Here is a 7370-nt window from a genome sequence, read left to right on the forward strand (position 1 = left end):
CATATTAATGAATCTACCTGACACTTGGTGGTAAAAGCATGAAAATCGGTACACATGTCCTTGATATGCTGATTAATATTAGCATTGGAGGCGTCGCGGGGAAAAAAAACATTGTTTTCAAGATGGCCGCCAAATCAAATATGGCCAGCCCATATTAACTACCTGGTAATTTGTGGTAAAAGCATGACAATTGGTACACATAGTTACTTTACATTAGATGCTTATTCATATTAGGGGCCATGAACAAAAATCAAATATGACTGACCCATATTACAATACAATACATTACAATGTGTATTTAAGTAGCACAGTATCACAACTATGAAGTTTACTCAAAACACTTTGAAGAAAGACATACACGCATACATAAACATTCACACACCAGCTGTGTGGGCAGACTGCCGTACGGCACCGGTTGTCACGCGACACACACGCACACGCACACGCACACGCACACACACATACACGCACACACACACACACGCACACACGCACACACACACATGCCAAATCTTCACATCATTATCATGGTCTAGAAATGAATCCTATACTGTACATGTAAACTTTTCACTCAAGTTATATTTTACATACCCTGAGTTGACTTTTTGATGGCCATCATGTTCCAACTGTGCCATTCACCATTTATTCAAAGTTTATGTCAATCTTTTAATTAGGCATTATTGGCAGTTTGATTGATGTTGGCCATAGTATCCATGATTTGCATGTGACGTCAAACGTTCTAGTGGACGGCTACTGGACGGCAAGAGTGCCGCATTGATGAATGGATTCCTATGGGACTCGCAACGTTTAGTAACTCATAACGTAACTTAGATCGCCGATAAACTAAACACCGTGAACACCCATTGTGCTGTTTGTTACAAAAACAGATAGGGTTACAACCCAGGCGTGACTTTTCACTGGATCTCAAAATAAAACGAGAAAGCTGAGGTGAATCGCGGCAACCAACTGGAAAACCATCAAACTAGCCTACTCAAGTAGCTGGATGAGCACCACGGTAAGTTTCTCATTTGCCATCCTTTGTATCATCATTTGTCTCTTAATTCGTGAACGCTAGTTAATTTAAGTCTAATGTGCAATTTCAGTGGCTTTTTCTGTGAGGTCAATGTAAGATGCTTTCCATGATTAACGTTAATTATCAGCATCATTACGCTATGATGATGGACGTATGCTAAGATATTGCAGGCTGTAACACGGAATTCATAAAGCTCTTGGTGAAATAGCAAGGCTATGACGTTCATACTGTTAAGGTTCAAATGTAAAAATAAACCATGTGTACATCTCTAGCGCTGATTTCCCAAGTAGTAGGCCTACTCTCCAGCATGATGCTGTCATGAAATGCCAATCACCTTATCCATGCTGGCCTATTTATAATGACATGCATAGGCCCAGTGTCGATGTTGTTAATATGAAGTCCACCACTTTGTTGTGTTGTCATCCAAATTGTCTGCCCTCTGAAATCAGTCACACACATCAGAGGCTTGGTTTGGGAGGTGGTATTACGATTGGAGGGTTGCAGGTTCAAATCCCATCCTACACCTCTCCCTTCACCTCCCATCCAGGCTGAAGTAGGCCTATGAGCTAGGCACCAAGCCCCATGCTGCAGGGACAATTCACTGTGAGTAACGAAGTTGCTTTGGATAAGTGTCAGCTAAGTGTTATCTTTCTGTTTCTCCAGATGAGAAGAGCGATGATCTGATGTCATGACACATTGGATGTATGGAAGAGCCAGAGGTCCAGCACACCAAGTCAAGTTTAGCCGATTTCAACCTCTTAATCACACCAACTCAATGTAGTAATCAGTTCATTCAATGGCTCAAAGACTTTATTTTAGACACAAAGTACAAATACATTTCAAGGTTTTGTAGGTGATGGGAGGGGACATGTACAATAGACGTGCAAGCACTTATTTATAATATTAATAAATGGTTATCTGAACTAGGCCTGTAATAGTCAACCCATTGATGCTGGATGCTGTGTACTCGTTGCATTGACCTAGGTGCCTGGAGCGACACAGCATTTAGGCATGACATATTAGATTTTTTTAGATTAAAAATGTGGGTATGTTAGAGCTGAATTAACATGTTCTAATGCAAGAGGATGGTCTTAGCTTTTAAAACTCATATCATGTCTGTATGTGCTTCAGAGACTTATTTAGTTATTTGGGTTTCCATGTCACCTGAGATATATATTTAGTGGAGACAATATATATAATTAGTTAGACTAGACTGAAGATTGACAGGCGGTCATGGGTAAGCGGTTAGAGCAGGGGTGTCAAACTCATTTTGGTCCGGTGACGGTTGCCAATGAATGAATGAAGTCAAGGAAATTTTGCATAGGATTATCAGTATTGCATTGCTTTCTACATATTCAACACACTTAAAACGTGATAGTACTGAACACTAATCCTCTGCTTTACGTTTTTTTTTTTTTTTTTTGCGATGATGTTACTAATGCGGCCCGCTTGAGGTCCACATGGGTTGTATGCGGCCCCCGGACCAAAATGAGTTTGACACCCCTGCTCTAACCACTTACCCATGACCGCCTGTCAATCTTCAGTCTAGTCTAACTAATTATATTGTCTCCACTAAATGTATATCTCAGGTGACATGGGTATACTGGTATGGGGATAGTGCTGTATGTAAATAATATTAACCCATTTCAGCCGGCACCAAAATGCCAGCTAATTGCCTATGCCCCTTTTAAGAAAGGTGTCCTCATCCTATAAAAAAAACCCAAATAACTAAATAAGTCTCTGAAGCACATACAGACATGATATGAGTTTTAAAAGCTAAGACCATCCTCTTGCATTAGAACATGTTAATTCAGCTCTAACATACCCACATTTTTAATCTAAAAAAATCTAATATGTCATGCCTAAATGCTGTGTCGCTCCAGGCACCTAGGTCAATGCAACGAGTACACAGCATCCAGCATCAATGGGTTGACTATTACAGGCCTAGTTCAGATAACCATTTATTAATATTATAAATAAGTGCTTGCACGTCTATTGTACATGTCCCCTCCCATCACCTACAAAACCTTGAAATGTATTTGTACTTTGTGTCTAAAATAAAGTCTTTGAGCCATTGAATGAACTGATTACTACATTGAGTTGGTGTGATTAAGAGGTTGAAATCGGCTAAACTTGACTTGGTGTGCTGGACCTCTGGCTCTTCCATACATCCAATGTGTCATGACATCAGATCATCGCTCTTCTCATCTGGAGAAACAGAAAGATAACACTTAGCTGACACTTATCCAAAGCAACTTCGTTACTCACAGTGAATTGTCCCTGCAGCATGGGGCTTGGTGCCTAGCTCATAGGCCTACTTCAGCCTGGATGGGAGGTGAAGGGAGAGGTGTAGGATGGGATTTGAACCTGCAACCCTCCAATCGTAATACCACCTCCCAAACCAAGCCTCTGATGTGTGTGACTGATTTCAGAGGGCAGACAATTTGGATGACAACACAACAAAGTGGTGGACTTCATATTAACAACATCGACACTGGGCCTATGCATGTCATTATAAATAGGCCAGCATGGATAAGGTGATTGGCATTTCATGACAGCATCATGCTGGAGAGTAGGCCTACTACTTGGGAAATCAGCGCTAGAGATGTACACATGGTTTATTTTTACATTTGAACCTTAACAGTATGAACGTCATAGCCTTGCTATTTCACCTAGAGCTTTATGAATTCCGCTTATGTTACAGCCTGCAATATCTTAGCATACGTCCATCATCATAGCGTAATGATGCTGATAATTAACGTTAATCATGGAAAGCATCTTACATTGACCTCACAGAAAAAGCCACTGAAATTGCACATTAGACTTAAATTAACTAGCGTTCACGAATTAAGAGACAAATGATGATACAAAGGATGGCAAATGAGAAACTTACCGTGGTGCTCATCCAGCTACTTGAGTAGGCTAGTTTGATGGTTTTCCAGTTGGTTGCCGCGATTCACCTCAGCTTTCTCGTTTTATTTTGAGATCCAGTGAAAAGTCACGCCTGGGTTGTAACCCTATCTGTTTTTGTAACAAACAGCACAATGGGTGTTCACGGTGTTTAGTTTATCGGCGATCTAAGTTACGTTATGAGTTACTAAACGTTGCGAGTCCCATAGGAATCCATTCATCAATGCGGCACTCTTGCCGTCCAGTAGCCGTCCACTAGAACGTTTGACGTCACATGCAAATCATGGATATGAAAAACATGTCACAATGGCCTTATCATTTCTTTTTTTTAAACTGTAAATACCGATATACAGCAGGTGGAGAAGAGACGAATAAATAGGCTAAAAAGCATACATCCTGTCGTTTAAGGCTTATATTGTGATTAATCATTTATTTAGTACTTGCTGCAGAGATCATGAATTTTGTTTTTAATTAGGCCTAATGTATTAGATAAAGTAAGCCAATGAATGAATAAATCAGTGAACAAATAAGAACAGTTCCTTGTCAGATGAGTACCGGATAATATTAACTCTTTATCTGATCATTAATTCTGGTTTTGTTTTGCTTTTTTACTATCAGCATATACTCAGAGAGTCATTTAAATGTAAATATGCATCTTGAGGGATTGATTAGTGGGTATGTTCAGATGAGCCATTTTCCACAGAAGTTAATAATTAACCCTTTAACGCATAACATGGGTCTAAATAGACCCGGCTGTGTTTACAATTTCTATTTCTTTGTAAGAATACAATTTTCTTATTCAGCACTCCATGAATTCCTCAATTGACTTGTTTTTGTCCCTTAGATGACTTAATTTATTTTTATGCATCATAACTTTTTGCGTGAAAACACTTTTTTGGTTACTACCCCTTTAACGCATAACATGGGTCTAAATAGACCCGCATTCATTTCCTATGTAATTTCATCACAAGCTTAATGTCTCTTAGCCATATTGAAAAAGGATTTTGATTCTTTTACTAAAAGTCCAACTTTTTTATCATTTATGGAGTATTAACTCCCAACATCAATACTTATTTTAAATACTTGATGGTTATTCTTTGATATAGAAGTCATTTTATATAACTATATGATATTTAGACACATGGGTCTAAATAGACCCGCATTCATTTCCTATGTAATTTCATCACAAGCTAAATGTCTCTTAGCCATATTGAAAAAGGATTTTGATTCTTTTACTAAAAGTCCAACTTTTTATCATTTATGGAGTATTAACTCCCAACATCAATACTTATTTTAAATTGTTGATGGTTATTCTTTGATATAGAAGTCATTTTATATAACTATATGATATTTAGACACATGGGTCTAAATAGACCCGCATTCATTTCCTATGTAATTTCATCACAAGCTTAATGTCTCTTAGCCATATTGAGAAAGGATTTTGATTCTTTTACTAAAAATTCAACTTTTTGTCATTTATGGAGTATTAACTCCCAACATTAATACTTAATTCAAATACTTTATGGTTATTCTTTGAAATAGACATCTTTTTATACAATTAATGATCCGCATTAATTTTGTATATACACTGTGTGCAGAATTATTAGGCAAACATGTTTTTTGACCATATTGTCTTTTTTATGCTTATTTTCCAACAGGAATCTATATGAACTTGAAAACCTATCGGATTTAAGCATTCCAGGCCATCTAACAAACTAGAGGGATGTGGCTGTCGTGAAATTGGCAAGACGTTGGTCACTTTACCACAGAATTATGAAATGCATCATTACAAAGTCATCAGTCTCGTAAGAAATGTCACTGCCAAAAATTGAGAAGAATTTAAGGTGGAGCTACAAAAAAGTATTACCCTGCAGTCCTATAATATTACACAACAGAAACCTACACCAAGTGTTCAGAAGAACAGGGCATTGAGCACTCAGAGATATGACCAAGGTAAGAAGGGATGACACTAGACAAGTTAATTAAGTCAAGACTGAGTCAAAAATACCTGGGGACAGAGTTTTCAAAGTTAGGCCTATTATGGACTTGAGAAAGTGACTCTTGACAGACAGGGTGGATGAGCCCATGGCTGGATCATTGAGAGGAAGACATTTGCATCTTTTGAAGACCATGGTATTTATGCTGTACTTTGCTGGCATTTGAGTGGAACTCAGGAACTCATGTAAGTGTGCACATTGCTGATCTAGCCATAGACTCATCTACCTGGTCCATTAACAGTCACCTTCACTAGTTCATAAAACCATTGAAAAAACTGTCTAAAGACATTTCTTGACCCAGTCTTGACTTAAGTTTCTTGTTGAGTGGTCTTCAGGTTTCAGCCTCTTTTACCTTGGCCACATCTCTGAGTGCTGAATACAATGTTCTTGTGGACACTCAATGTAGGTTTCAGTTCTGGAATATAACAGCACTGCAGGTAATCTGGCAGTGACTTTGTGAGCTCATGTCATGTGACACTGATGGCTTTGTAACAGTGCTTTAGACGGATGTGACCAATATTTCAAGACAGCCACACCCCTCTGGAAGACATCAACATTGTTTATAGTATTTTTGGAGTTTGTTAGATGTCTTTTGTGGCATATTTTCCCATAGGAAAGCAAAGTTGCCTAACAATTATGCACATTAATTATGCCCTGATATAGGCTATTGGGCTCCTCCGATCACACCGTCTCTTATTACACAAATATGCATGACCTGGAATGCTTAAATCCAATAGGTCAGCAGTGGTCAACAATGGTCAAAAACTGTCCGCAGTTTATTTGTTCCTGACTGGAATCCTTTTAAATATATTTTAGTTCCTAACGTGAAACACTTCAGACTTAGGATATGTCTGCAATAATGGGGGGAATTATTTGTGTGTTTATTTATATAAGATACAAAAATAACACTCATTTTGTGCATTAAAAACAGCCTAAATCACAACTTTTAATCCATTAGCTATTAAAATACATTAATTGTGGAAGTTATTATAGTGAAAGATTTAGACTTCCATTAGAAATGAATGCGGGCCATTTTCGATCCACGTCTAGAAATTAGTGATTTAATTACAAATTCATGTTTATTTGTAAAATAAAAATATAAGAACATTTTAAAAAATACTTTTTTTGAATTAAGGACCACCTATGTAATTACTTTTAGAAGAATTATGGGATAAAATGTATTGGTTTTAGAAGTTGTGTGAGAGAATACATGATTAATGCTCAGAAATACATTGGAAATGAATGCGGGTCTATTTAGACCCATGTTATGCGTTAGTGTGAGTCCAATGGCTCATGCATTAAAGGGTTAATGACACTGATTATCTGCAGTGAATTTCTCTCTGCCTCTCTTGTATTGCAATAGGAGCCAGCTTTTTCCCCGTTCCATGTGCATATGCATACTATGTGACTTGCATGAGACTAGAGTTGTA

General features: G+C 37.9%; 2 long non-coding RNA genes across 2 annotated transcripts; one reads left to right on the forward strand and one right to left on the reverse strand.

Annotated features, from left to right (window-relative positions):
* Positions 1–723: 723 nt before the first annotated feature.
* LOC134444151 (uncharacterized) lies at positions 724–1830 on the forward strand. The gene is made up of 2 exons (XR_010033889.1): positions 724–1015; positions 1697–1830. It is a non-coding gene; the product is annotated as an uncharacterized LOC134444151 (long non-coding RNA).
* A 1277-nt stretch (positions 1831–3107) lies between these two features.
* Positions 3108–4210, reverse strand: LOC134444152 (uncharacterized). The gene is made up of 2 exons (XR_010033890.1): positions 3927–4210; positions 3108–3241 (listed from the first exon to the last, which is right to left on the reverse strand). It is a non-coding gene; the product is annotated as an uncharacterized LOC134444152 (long non-coding RNA).
* Between the last annotated feature and the right edge of the window lie 3160 nt (positions 4211–7370).

This window comes from Engraulis encrasicolus, unplaced genomic scaffold, assembly GCF_034702125.1.
Source record: "Engraulis encrasicolus isolate BLACKSEA-1 unplaced genomic scaffold, IST_EnEncr_1.0 scaffold_474_np1212, whole genome shotgun sequence".
Classification (NCBI taxonomy): domain Eukaryota; kingdom Metazoa; phylum Chordata; class Actinopteri; order Clupeiformes; family Engraulidae; genus Engraulis; species Engraulis encrasicolus.